The 12,984-nt window shown below is 39.8% G+C and overlaps 1 non-coding gene across 1 annotated transcript; it reads left to right on the plus strand.

Moving 5' to 3' along the window:
- Positions 1–9,916: 9,916 nt before the first annotated feature.
- Positions 9,917–9,988, plus strand: TRNAD-GUC (transfer RNA aspartic acid (anticodon GUC)). Its single transcript has one exon. It is a non-coding gene; the product is annotated as a tRNA-Asp (tRNA).
- Positions 9,989–12,984: the final 2,996 nt, after the last annotated feature.

Raw genomic sequence — 12,984 nt, forward strand, 5'->3', positions numbered from 1 at the left:
ACAAAGAGGATGGAGCTAGATGGTGGAAAAAGGGGGTGTGAGATTGACAGAGAGTGAGTCAAAGAGAATGCAGTGTATGAGAGTGAGAGTGAGAGAGAATATAAAAGCATTACATCTACCTAGGAAAGTGTGACCCTCATCGTCAACATCCTGATTAGGATCGCTCAAATTTTTAATGAGTGGAATTTTATTTCGTTTGGCATGCTTTGACTGACCTTTAAGCAAGTCACACAACAAAAAAGACAAATCATCATGAAAGTTAAATCCTCAAAACAATATGAAAAAGGGAATGGTGAAAGTTACCTTGACGACTCATATCTGGATTCCCGTCCTGATTAACATCTGTTGGACGGATTTGAGCGTGCTTCTCTCTCTCTCTCTCTCTCTCTCTCTCTCTCTCTCTCACACACACACACACACACACACACACACACACACAGAGCATTATCTTTGACTCACTCTCTATCAACCTCACACCCCGTCTCTCTCTCTCTCTCTTGCTCTCTCCAAATATTCACCATTAGACATGTCAATCCATCAAGGATAGTTGTCCAACTCCCACTTGGAAAGAGAATGCATAGACCACCAGGCTACCCATATAAATCTTTGAGCACATCCTCTACTTGTACAAGTATCCTTTCATGGATAAACTCTCTCTGTAACCAACTACAAAAACTGTAGCCGATTAATCAACATTCATAATTTTGCAAAGACATAAGCAAGTAGTCATTGTTATTACCTCTTGTACTCATGGCCTCCTCTAGGGAGTCCATAAACAACTCTAGTTGCTTTGCTTACCTCCTACAAAGACAAAGAAAGAATCTTGGTATCCGTAGGCACTTATGGACAAATGGCAAGCAAATTGATATTTTCAGAGTCGCATAACTATCTCCATTCCACCTTAATGCCAGGACTCTCCTCCACCATTCATCTCCAAGTTGAGGATATACAATTTTTAGGATATTGTGTGAACAAAAAAATACAAACCATTATGCAAGAAGGCATTGCAACCATAAATTCAAAGAATATTCTACAACAAAGGAGGAAGATGAGTTTACCTTTCCTATCCTATCACTATATTTTTGAGTGAGCTCTTCAACCTCTTTTAACTCTAACTTTTGCAACTACTCATTTGAGAGAGAGGAATGCAAAGAATCAAGCTTTTTGTCCAAGTCATTGTTCATCTGGACCTAAAAGATTATGCATCATGACATAATTCACATCAACCATGACAAGATTAGCAAAAAGTACTAAAATTTGCGAAATCAAACTCAGATTTGTAGCTCACATTGTAAACCAGTCTAGCCAACTATTTCCTAGTTAGAGGAAACCAAGGCTCAACACCCTTGGTACTCTTCTTCCCGATCCTCATGATGAATCAAAGCCTCCTCCAAGTATTCTGCATTGGTGCGGGCTAGAATTGAATGAATCACCCAAGCTACCCACATCGAATCAGTCATTCTTGGTGCACATGAATCGATCGCTCTTGTTGCACGTGACCTCCATCTAATGATTGCTCCAAGGAGCTTGTGTCAACGTGGTGTCTTTGATGGAAGGGAGGAGATAGGGAAGAGATGAGCACTCAGTTACGAAGGAGAGGCCGAGGGTTGAGAGAGAGAGAGAGAGAGAGAGAGAGAGGTAAAAAAGTAGAGAGATTGAGAGAGGAGTTGAAGAAAAGGAGTGGAAAGGAGTGAAATGATTGGGAGGTCGGCATACCATTTCCTAGGTGGGTGGCATTAATCACTTATACGAATCATGAATATAATCTCAGTGGATTACTAGTACTATATGACTGCCATGTCCGTAGGGGACTTACAAATACATGGTTGTGGTTGCATCCTTTACTCCAAGGAAATGGTCTAACATTTACATTGACCCCCACCTTTCACTTGCATGATTGAGGACATGATTGAGGATCTCTTTGGTGCATTAAGTTCTCCCATAAAAAGTTATGTAATGGTATAGGATTGAGACTTTATTATGTAATGGTACAGGATTGAGAGTTCACTACCTAATGGTACAGGTTCCCGCCTTGGTAGCGACCTCACAAAAGCATGATTGAGAATGTTGCCACCACTCTTGGTAGCATTCTGGATCCTCCAAGCCTCGAGTTCACAGCCTTTCATCCCGTCCAAGCTATTCTTATTTTGGCATGTCTTAGCTCCCCCCTTGTTAAAACTTCTCAAGCTTTAAATATCCCTCCCTCCAAGTTAATCTAACTCAGCCTCTCTTATTCATCTACCAACTTCTCTTACCCCATCTTTCTTTTAGTCTCTCTACTACCGATATCTCACTTGATGTATGGATTCTGTTCATGCCTCTATAATGGCGTTCCTCTAGCTACTTGAATTTTGTTTTCTATGTTAACTTTTGCATTTGATGTATCTTATTGTTTTCCTTTTTGCAGGATCCATATCAGAGGGTGTTTTTTGTTTTCGAAGAGAACATTGCAGAGATCAGATTGGAAACTTTCAAGGAATCCTTCCATTTGGAAGGTGTGACTGTGTCATTGAAGCTAATGACAATGAATCAGACCAAAGCAATGATTGATCTAGCGATAACTCTCTAAAGGAAAGCCTTTTTAAAAAAAAAATCCTATTGTCAATAGGAACTTTGAAGTTCGTAGAGGACAAAGGAGCACTAGAGTGGAGGTAAATTTTAAGTATAGCAGTACTAGGAACACCCAAACTTATGCAAGTGTGATTGATTTGATTCGTGCTTTGCCATTGCACACAAGTCAACATGTAGCTTCACAAAGTGCTGTTATAGTCTCCAAAGTTGATGAGTTTCCCAAGACCTATGATGGGTATATAGCTTTCGAGCTCCCTCCTTCTACTTCAAAGTTTGGTATCTCTAGAATGGAACAAACGAATAATGGCCATCCATGGGTGGAATATGTTACTTGTAGTAGTGATTTTTTTCCAAGTGTTGTTCGTTTCAATAGATGCCCTGGTCATTTGCATTGCATAAACTTGGAATGCCTATATTTTTCTAGAATAAATTGTTAGAATGAAACACAATGGAAAGGAAGATTTTGACGATGTTGCCCAGTTGGCTGGTTGGTGCAAAGTTTTTGGTAGTACTTCTTGCTGCCATTGTGTAAGAGCTCCTGAATGTGTGGCTACATGCCCAACGATGATTTATTATTGCATTCCCAAGGATCATCGAACTACTAGTCAATGTGGAACCAATAGGGAAAATGTGGAAACTATGGAGGAGAAGTTGGTTTCACATGCAAAGCTCAATCCTTTTACCACAACAAAGCACCTAAAGACAACATTAGGTAGAGATGTGGTTTTGAATATGCGAATGTGTGATGATCAAGATGAATACCAAGAGATTGGAGAGGAAGAATTTTTAGAAATGCTTGATTATGCTACTCCTCTTTCGAACACCAAATGAATAAAAAAATTTCAAGCATGAAAAGAGAGCCCAGAGCTTGACATTTACGAGACTTGAGGTAGTTCTTGATCTTAAGAAAAAATGCAGATATCCTTTCATTCACAGTGTTTTGTTCCTAGGTCAATTGGGTGATGAGAACTAGCCTCATGTGTTCAAAATGTTCATCAAGGGTCCTGGTAGTGGTTTGTACTTGGTTAATAGGATGAGACCAGGACAAAATTTGTAGGATATTTGGGTGCATTTTGACCATGTTCATAGGGTTCCGAGATGGCCTACAATGTCAACCCTCACATCCATGAACTCTTGACTAGAGCTACATATGACTTCAGAGTTGAAGATAGATTTGGTCAAGTAGAATTTTGGAAAATGTTGAATGATGTTGTTCAAAAAATGGTTTTGAGAAACCTGAGTTCAGAGGTTTCATGGCTAATGAGGCAAGTGCTAATTGGATTACAATCCATACAGTCTATTACGAGGGTACAAAGAAGAATGTGCCTGGTAAAGAAAGAAGTTGTATTTTTCATTGGGAGAAGAAGGCGCTATGTAGGAAATGGAGAAATGCACCTTCAAACGTTATTAGAAAGTGTTGGAGTGCAGGCCATGCTGTGCAAGGTGAGATACTAGCATTAGAGACATGGTTGGCTTGGTGGGACACAAGGGATTTTTATTGGGGTTCTTGGTTTGTGTCTCAAAATAAATCGAGTATGTTTGTCCCAACCACAAGTCTATCCAAGGCTAAACATGCAAGCATGAGAGCTAGTGTGGGACATAAGGAAAAAATCTCATTGTTTGAGGGTACTCGAGTGGACTTGCCCTTGGCTATTCTTAAGAGAGTAAAATATAATGCCTACCTAAAAGGAAATAGATATGGATGTGGCCCAGGAATAGTTGACATGGTAGAGCACTTTTATTGTAGAGGCACAAGTGCATCTTCAAGCAAGGGGTTAGTTGGAGGCACAAGTGCATCTTCAAGCAAGGGGTTAGTTGATTTGACAAAGGCTTCAATGTAAGAAATTGGAGAAACATCACCAAAAATGTGGCATTCAAGTGAGAATCCGCGTAGTGTACCCAAAAAACTTCATGTGGTTGCAGATACAAATGAGATATTGGATGAATATAGTCATACACCAAAGTATGTGATAGTCACTGGCACGACAGCATACCCCACATGCTACCATTGACGAAGGTGTCTTGACTAATGTGGTGGAGATAAAGGTACCAAAAACAATGTGGGCGATTTGTAGGACAAATTCAAATCAAAAAATGACTTGCTTTCGATGCTTACCAGGATGAGCTAGAAGGTGCGGAACGATACATATGTGAAGGAGGTGATAAGAATCATGTTTGTGTGCCAGTGCCTTGATTTTGGGGCCAATGTATATTTCCAGGTGGCATTACTGAGGGATATATCTAGTTTTGGAATGTTGATGAAAGTCTGGTTATAGGTGTTCCAGGGCCAGTGCCAAGAGTGTGGCAAGTGGAAGAGGGGGCAGGTTTGCAAGAAAATGAGGTGTAAATGCTTCAAACAAATGGCTTTGTGCTGAAATCTAGACTTGGTGGTTCAAAACTCCAAGTCGGGTTTCACCAAATGCCCCACAAGTGATGGGTGGTATTCCTCTTAAGTTTGGATATGGTAAGGTAGTCAAACGGAGGTCGAATCTAACAAGAGACTTCCATGAGAACATTGAGAAGGGTCATTCATTGCAAGCTACTATTGTTTGAGAAGCCATAGTGATGTGCAATGAATCACATGCATTCTATGTAGGTACAAAGGGATCTAGAGAGGTTGGTGTTAATTATTCTATATCAATTTCAAAAACGCCCTCATGCAGGTGTGAGATTTCAAGAGAGAGAAGTCAAGAAGATGGTGTACGTCCCTTACAAGCACATGTATTACATCTTCTTGAATATGCTGGGTTTAGACCCACATGCTCATGAGTTCATGCATCAAGAAGCACTAACAAAAGTGGAGTTATTTCAAGCACTGGGAGGTCGGCGATGCAATGTGCCAACATAAAGGGCATATTGAAATGAGTTCATTCAAAGTTGATGGCCTGTAGATGCATTTTGGGATAAGTATGTGTTGTTAGAGGAGATAGTGTGCAGTGTTTGTATCTTCTTGCAAGAACAAGTTGGAAAAAGGAAGGTGCTTTTTTGTTCGTGCTCTAGAGGTCTCATATATTATGCAATAAACTTGCGACTTAGTCCCAGGGGCTCAACCTATCAGTGTACCACCGTATAGGATGAGCCAGGTAGAGGAGGATGAGTTAGCTATCATCAGAGTACTCTCACATACCTTGGCATAGACTGGTCTTCTCATTGTTTGATCTTCGATGAAGTGCTACCTTCGCCTTTGTCGTCCTTCTTCTTCTTCTTGTCCGTCGTTTCTTTTTTCGTTTGCTCCCTACTCTAAGGTGCTTACTTGGGCGTGTGACCTTCGTCTTGGATGTATAGTTGCATGCACTCAATGGAGTCATCCAAGAATTCATGATCTGTCTTGTCTTGATCATCTAGACCCATGTCCATGCCCTCTATGGATAGACATAGATGCACCCCAGGGAGCATTGCTAGATCTACCTGCCCTCTCTTTATATATAATACTGTAAGTATAGCTCCTCCAAGTATGCTTTCAGAGCATCTTCGCTAGGAGCCATTGAGAATAAGGGAGTATGGACTATAAGAGGACGAGGGAAGGGATAGGAAAAATGTGTGAGAATCAGTTGTCTAGGACCCAATGGGAGTAGTATGGGGGAAAGAGAGCACGAGATAGAGGAATTATGGGAGGAATAGCAGCATATGATAGAAGTAAGGAAGGAGGGGATAAGTAGGACAGCAATAGGCCAGAAGGGAACGACAAGAGATATAGCAGAAGAGTGGTGTGAGACAAGGAAAAGAGGAGAGGAGACTTTATAGATTCAAGGATGATAAACTCAAGAAGGGAAAAGCAAAGAATCAAACATACAATATCTCCAAAGAATCAAAGTGAAGAGCAATGATTGGGGATATTTGGAATAAAGCGATTGGGGATGTGATTGGCAATATTATTGCATACACCTCATCGCACACTCAATATCTATAAAGAACCAATATCTATATCTATAAACAATTTAAGATTCAATATCCCTAAAGAATCCTTTTCATATTATTGACCTCCTCTTTCTCCATAACTAGTTTTTTGGAATTATCATTTATTTGATGTGGATGGTTGAGTTTGTATTTCCCATGAGGCTAATGAGATCTACCACTAAGCTATATAAAATTGAAACATGGCATGCGTCGCTCGGAAAATTTCGCTCGGAGAAAGATAAGACTCATAAGGAAGGAATTTCAGGTGGGGAACAAAGATGAGGGAAAAAGGTATACAGCAAGAAATTTAATGAGGGGAACAAGGAGGAGGAAGAAAGGGGTAGAGAAAGGAGCATCGAAAAAAACTAAGTAGAACTAGGAATGATCTAAAGCTTTATGGAAAAAGGAACCTTCCCCTTTGATTGGTGTGGGAGTGATAGGTGGCTTCTTGTGGTTGAATCTCATTCATTATGTACAGACTAAGTGATGGATGGAAAAATCTAGTGAAATTTCATAGTGATAGGTTGCTTAATAGTGTGGTAGAATCTCATTGATGATGTAGCCTAGTGGGATCACTAAGAAATATGTAAGATAGCATGTGCGAACAACAAAAGGGGTTTTATAGTTTTATGGAGTTACAAAGAATATACACACATAAGGGGTTTTTTAATTCAAAAAGTGAAATTTTCATACATAAGGGATACTTTAATCATCTTAAACTTTACAATTTTACATAGTGCCCCCCCTCCCCCGTGGGTTATGTAGAGAGGTGAATCTCGTAAAGATCTAAGATTGGTAAGGAACTAGATCAATGTAATGAGCTCCAACGATTGGCGATATAGCCTGGTGATAATGACATTAGGAGTAGGAAGGGTAGGGGTGTTGTAGGGGCTAAGGGATATCTAGTATTGAGCTTGATTTAATGATCTTAAGAAAATTTTTACTCAGAGAACTAAGTTTCTTGTTCACACATAATGGAAAACATACTAGGGGAATACTAGAGAACAAGTGTCACATGATAGGAAGTGGCTACTCAAGTCTTGAACATGTGTGCAACATTGTAATAGGGGAAGGGACCCATTACTTACTAATTGGGTCTCCATTGGCCACTTAGTATATTTGGACCACAACCAAACAAGTGATCTCTATAATGTATGCCATACTAAAAGAATGATGTTGAAGGGAACATGTGCAATTCCTAAAAGTCCACTTTGATTATAGAAGCTTAAGCAAAGGGGAAACTGAACAGGGAATGGGCACTAAGGCTTGCCCTACTAAAAGAATGATGTTGAAGGGAACATGTGTAAGTCCTAAAAGTCCACTTTGATAATAGAAGCTTAAGAAAAGATCAAAATAAAGGATCATAAAGTTGATGCCAAATTATTTTTCCAATGTAGGCATCTCAAAACTTGGTTAAGAAATTCAACACTATTTCCTTGACCTTTAGCATGGGTATATGGTGGAGATGGTAAAGCATCAATAGATCAGTGTGATGGGAAATATGGCCACATTTACATATTCTTAGACACCAAGTCTCTTTCTCTCATACAATTTAAATGGGTGGTTCTATTGCTTCATATCATATACATAGAGGGTCAAGTTTTTAAAAAAAATCACTTCACTTCATGCACATAATGGCAGATCGGATGGTACAAAAGACATTTTACTTCCAATTTTGACAATAAAATTCACATACATAAATATCATTCACTGATAAATGCATAATACAAGGGCCCTATAAAAGAATCAAGGGCACTAGTCAGCATAGCATGGATTGATGAATATCAAAGTACAAAAACTGGATCGACTTGTATGTGTTCTCCTGTTCTACTATGTGACCAAAGGTATATAGGTATTTTTTAAATAGGGGGACTTACATGCCATTTACATGCATGAGGGGATTTATTAAATAGCAAGTTAATGTAATTTATATATGTAGGTTTAAGGAGGGGTGTCTAAATTTTAAGATTAGAGAATGTACACATGCAAGAGGGGGTTAATCAATTACATGAGGAAATGTAAAAATGAAAGAATAGGGGTATTTTTAATACATACTTCCTCGCACATGCTATATGGGATTTATGAGAATTGACCCCCTCAAGGCTTAGTTATGGGCTGTTGTAGCATTGCCTACGGTCTAGACGCCTGGAGCTAGTGGCTTGATTGTCAGCATGTGAGTCCGTTCGAGCTAGAGTCCATTTTAGTTGACTGGAAGCATTACTGTAATCCAATGGGCGTTGATGGTAGCTTTTATGTTCGTGGCAGCTAGGGTGCTGTTGTAGAGGTCATTTGGACATTGTAGTTGACTAAGAGTTTGTAGAGTCGAGCGGGTGAGCTGTAGGTTGTTGTTGATAGCTTGTAAAAGGCCAAGTCATTGTTGTGGTGCTTGTCAAAGTGCTCTAGTGAGAGGCAATTGAAAGGTTAGTGTCACTATCATATGTAGGAATCAGGTCCATCGTTGGCTTCTTTCTTGGATGTCTCATGAGCTTCACATCGCTCTCATGCTGCTAGTTGCAACTTGAGAACCAATCCTCGTGAAACTAGCTAGAATGGAGAAGAGATGTGGCTTATCTCAAAATATCCCTCAAATATGTTGATCCCCATGAGGCCTAGTGTGAGAGGGCGGGTCAAGCATAGAAAATATTGTTTACATATGCTAGAGTAATAAAATATGCTTTTTGGATTCTTTCATACAATCTTTGATTTTAGATGTTGAGACATAAACATGCCACTCATAGGCTGTTTCTTGAAACATGGTGCCTCCCCTAAGACAAAAATACAAGCAATTTTAAAAACTTATCTTTAAGTCTACATCCTTTCCCCCCACCCGAACATATGCATGATATGAACAACATCACAATGTTTTTTAATCAACAGCACAAAGGCTTATCGCAGCCGCTCCAAAGTCTATACCAGTGCTGTTGCAATCCCCATTGCCCAAGCCTCATTGCACGAAGGCTTATAGCAGCCAGCTACCAAAGTCTGTAGCAGCACGAAGGCTTATAGCAGCCAGCTACCAAAGCCCATAGCAGCACGAAGGCTTATAGCAGCAGCTCCAAAGTCTGTACCACTCCACGAAGGCTTATAGCAGCCGCTCCAAAGTCTATAGCAGCAGCTACCAAAGTCTGTACCATTGCTATTTCGATCCCCAATCGAACAGCGGATAAGCAGCAGACAACCATTCTTTCCACTTGCCTTTTACGGCGACTAAACGCTTTGGCTGACTCGACGCTGGCTTGTCTGTGATGGTGCCACCATTGACGCTGGCGAGATAGAAGCTACAGTCTCTATTGACAAAACGATAGAAGCCACAGTCTCTATTGACAAAACAAACTGAACCAAACCAGCTTAGCTTTTTATCATCAAGGCGATCATACGCAGTGAAGGTTCGTGACATGGTTTTTCTAAGCTAGGTATATTTGTATTCTATCAACTACTTGCAACAAGGGTCGTTGTAGTATAGTGGTAAGTATTCCCGCCTGTCACGCGGGTGACCCGGGTTCGATCCCCGGCAGCGGCGATTAATTTTGTTCCTTTGTAATGTTTTTTTCTTTTGTTCCTTTCTAATGTTTTTCTTCACTTGGCTTTTTGGATTTAGTGGATACCTCGGCTTATGCCCCATGCCATTCTAAAGGCCTTATGACATGGTGGGAATTTTGTTGGAAATGGGAACTTCAATGCCAAGGTGGCATGTGGTCGACCCAACTTTTCTTCCCCACAGTGCTCAAGAGCTCACGGGATTTGTGCGAAAATGGAATTAGTGAAGCATTTAAAGGTTGAAAATGATATCTATTCCACATTTTCTCCAAACAATATGATATTCTTCATGGGGAATTGACTTATCCCACTAAAACCTTTTTCCCACCAAGGGCTTAATTTTGCATCTCTCTCTCTCTCTCTCTCTCTCTCAACCCATCAACATCCTCCTCCTCTATCGATATATTCCAACGCTCCATAAAAGTTAAAAAATCCAAAAAATGAAGGCAGTGCTATCGAGCATATCATCTGCTCTCTTATTATGTTGAATATATTTTTTCCTTTCTTTGCAGCACATGCTCAACCATGAAGTGCAGGACACTCCAACTAGGGATGTCAATTTCCGCCTTAGCTTCTTGACGTGAAATGGCCTCCATTAACATCGTATATTGAGAAGAAAAAAAGGGAAAGTTGAATCTTTGGACTGTTTGAACAACTGGGAGCTCATAAAGAGTTTGAGCAAAATGGAGAAAAGCATGATACTAGCTGTAAGATCAAAAGCAACATAGGTTGATTGCATACCCCCGTTGCCTTGAGTCTTTCAAGCCAACAATGCCTCCTAGGTAATAGCTGAGATGTGGGACTGCGTGATTATGTTTTCTTCTTCATCTGGCATTTTGGTTAAGCTCACTTGCCCCATTTCATGTTTTCTATGTTTTCTTCTTGTCGTGCCTTTTGGATAAGCTTTACGACCGGTCCCCATAGATTGGATTTTCTCTTCCACGCAAGTGGAAATCACTACCAACTAGCTGAAGGGGTAAGGCAAGCCTTAGTGTACATTTTTCCTTGGCTTCAGCCTCTATAATCAATTTGGACTTTTAGACTTCCATGTGTCACTTCAAATATCTATTCTTTTGGCAAGGCCAACTTCACTTGTCCACCATGTACTTATGTGTGATGTCTCTTCTAGCACTCAATAATTGTTTTATTGAGCATTGTTTCTCTTGTATCTTATATTTATTGAACGAGCAATTAGTTTTCATGCCAATTTGTCTCCCTTTAAGGCATGCTATAATCACGTATAAAATTGCATCTACATGCTATTATTTCTTTTTCATTTTTCAAGGGAAGGTTGCTTTGGATCAACATGCATCAATATTTTCACTAAATTTTATAGGTTAGTAAAATAGGTATGCAATGTTTTTGGATGCTCATGTGCATTTTTTCTTTCTTATGTTTTTTGTTGTATCAGGCAACGTTACCTATTCTCTATCTTTCCTTTGAAGACAATTGGCCCTTCTATGCCAATTCATGTTCCTTCTAGGAATGCTTTTGTAATTGCCTTTGTAAGCCTTTATTGCAAGTGGGTTTCAAGTGGCCTAGTGGGAGCATAGGAGATACAATTTTTAATCCAAATGGGCGGCAATCTAGCCTTGCAACCACAAACAATGAAGTTCCATACCACCTCCATGTGAAGGAAATCCCCTTATCTTGAACGTAAGAAGTTCACCCACACCTCCCCCATCACAAAAGAAAGCCCTCACGTCTCCCTCACGTAATGGCATCACCCTTTTTACATGGACTAAATTTTCATTTACCTAATATACTATTAGTCCATTCTTGCTCTTTTTTTGAAAGAAAAAGAAAGAGCGGTGTGCCCTCGGGGGGGTCACTATATATAAACCCTCTATACCACGTGCGTTCAAGGCCTATTTCTAAAATCCCTTATCTGTAAATTTTTCATTAATAAAATGTACCCCTTTTCTCTACAAATCTGTAAATTTTTTCCAAAACTATTTTAAATAGTCCCTTATGTATATTTATTTCTGTAAATTTTAGAAATAAAAAATATCCTTCTGTTGAACTCACGTGATAGGGTTACATATGATGAGTGACCCCCCCCAGGGTGTGCCTTGTTTAACTTGGGTCACCCATTTGTGCTATGGGTTTTTTTGGTAGGGTTAACCCATCCATTCTCGCTTAGGTGTATGTGAAGAGAAATGCAGATGCCCTTACAATCATTGCATTCTTTGTTGATGATTGCATAATAGCGAGCAACAATAATAATAAATTAATCAAGGATGTTAAAGTCAATCTTCACAAAGAGTTTGAAATGCATAATTTGGGATTCTTGCATTATATTCTAGAAGTTAAGATAGAACAAACTGAGGATGGGATATTTTTGAGCCAAAGAAGACACAGTGACTCCATGCTAGAGCAAGTTGGAATGTTGAATGCCATATCTTTGAGTACACCTATTGAGACCGGGCACAACCTGTAGAAGTTAGAAAGTGCATCATTTTTAGATCCTACATTATATCAACAGTAGGTCTTGTGAGATATTTCCGGTAAAGTTATGTGTCCACCATTGGAATGGAGTGAAGCATATTTTCACATATCTAAGTGGGACAGCCAATCACAAGCTGGCATATTCAAAAGGGAGTCCATATGCAAACACAACTTGAGGGCTTCTATGAGGCAGATTGGGGAGGAGCCCCAAATGCAAGTCTATTTCAAGATACACATTCATGCTGAATGCTCATTGTGTGTCTTGGTCTAACAAGAACCAAGTAACCATGGCATTATCTATAGCAAAGGATGGGTACATATCTCTTGCATGGTGTTCATGAGAAACAGTATGGACTTAGAGGCTTGGAGGATCTTGGTAGAGTCCAAGATGGTGCTACCATAATCTTTTGTGATAACTGGAGTGCCATTGCCTTAGCAAAGAATAAAGAGGTCATGAGAGGCCAAAGCACATTGACATCCACTACAATTTTATACAACATTAGGTGGAGGAAGAAACTTCTTAGCCATTTC

Source organism: Dipteris shenzhenensis, chromosome 29 (assembly GCF_047967505.1).
Source record: "Dipteris shenzhenensis isolate YYH24624 ecotype China chromosome 29, Dip_SZ_1.0, whole genome shotgun sequence".
Classification (NCBI taxonomy): domain Eukaryota; kingdom Viridiplantae; phylum Streptophyta; class Polypodiopsida; order Gleicheniales; family Dipteridaceae; genus Dipteris; species Dipteris shenzhenensis.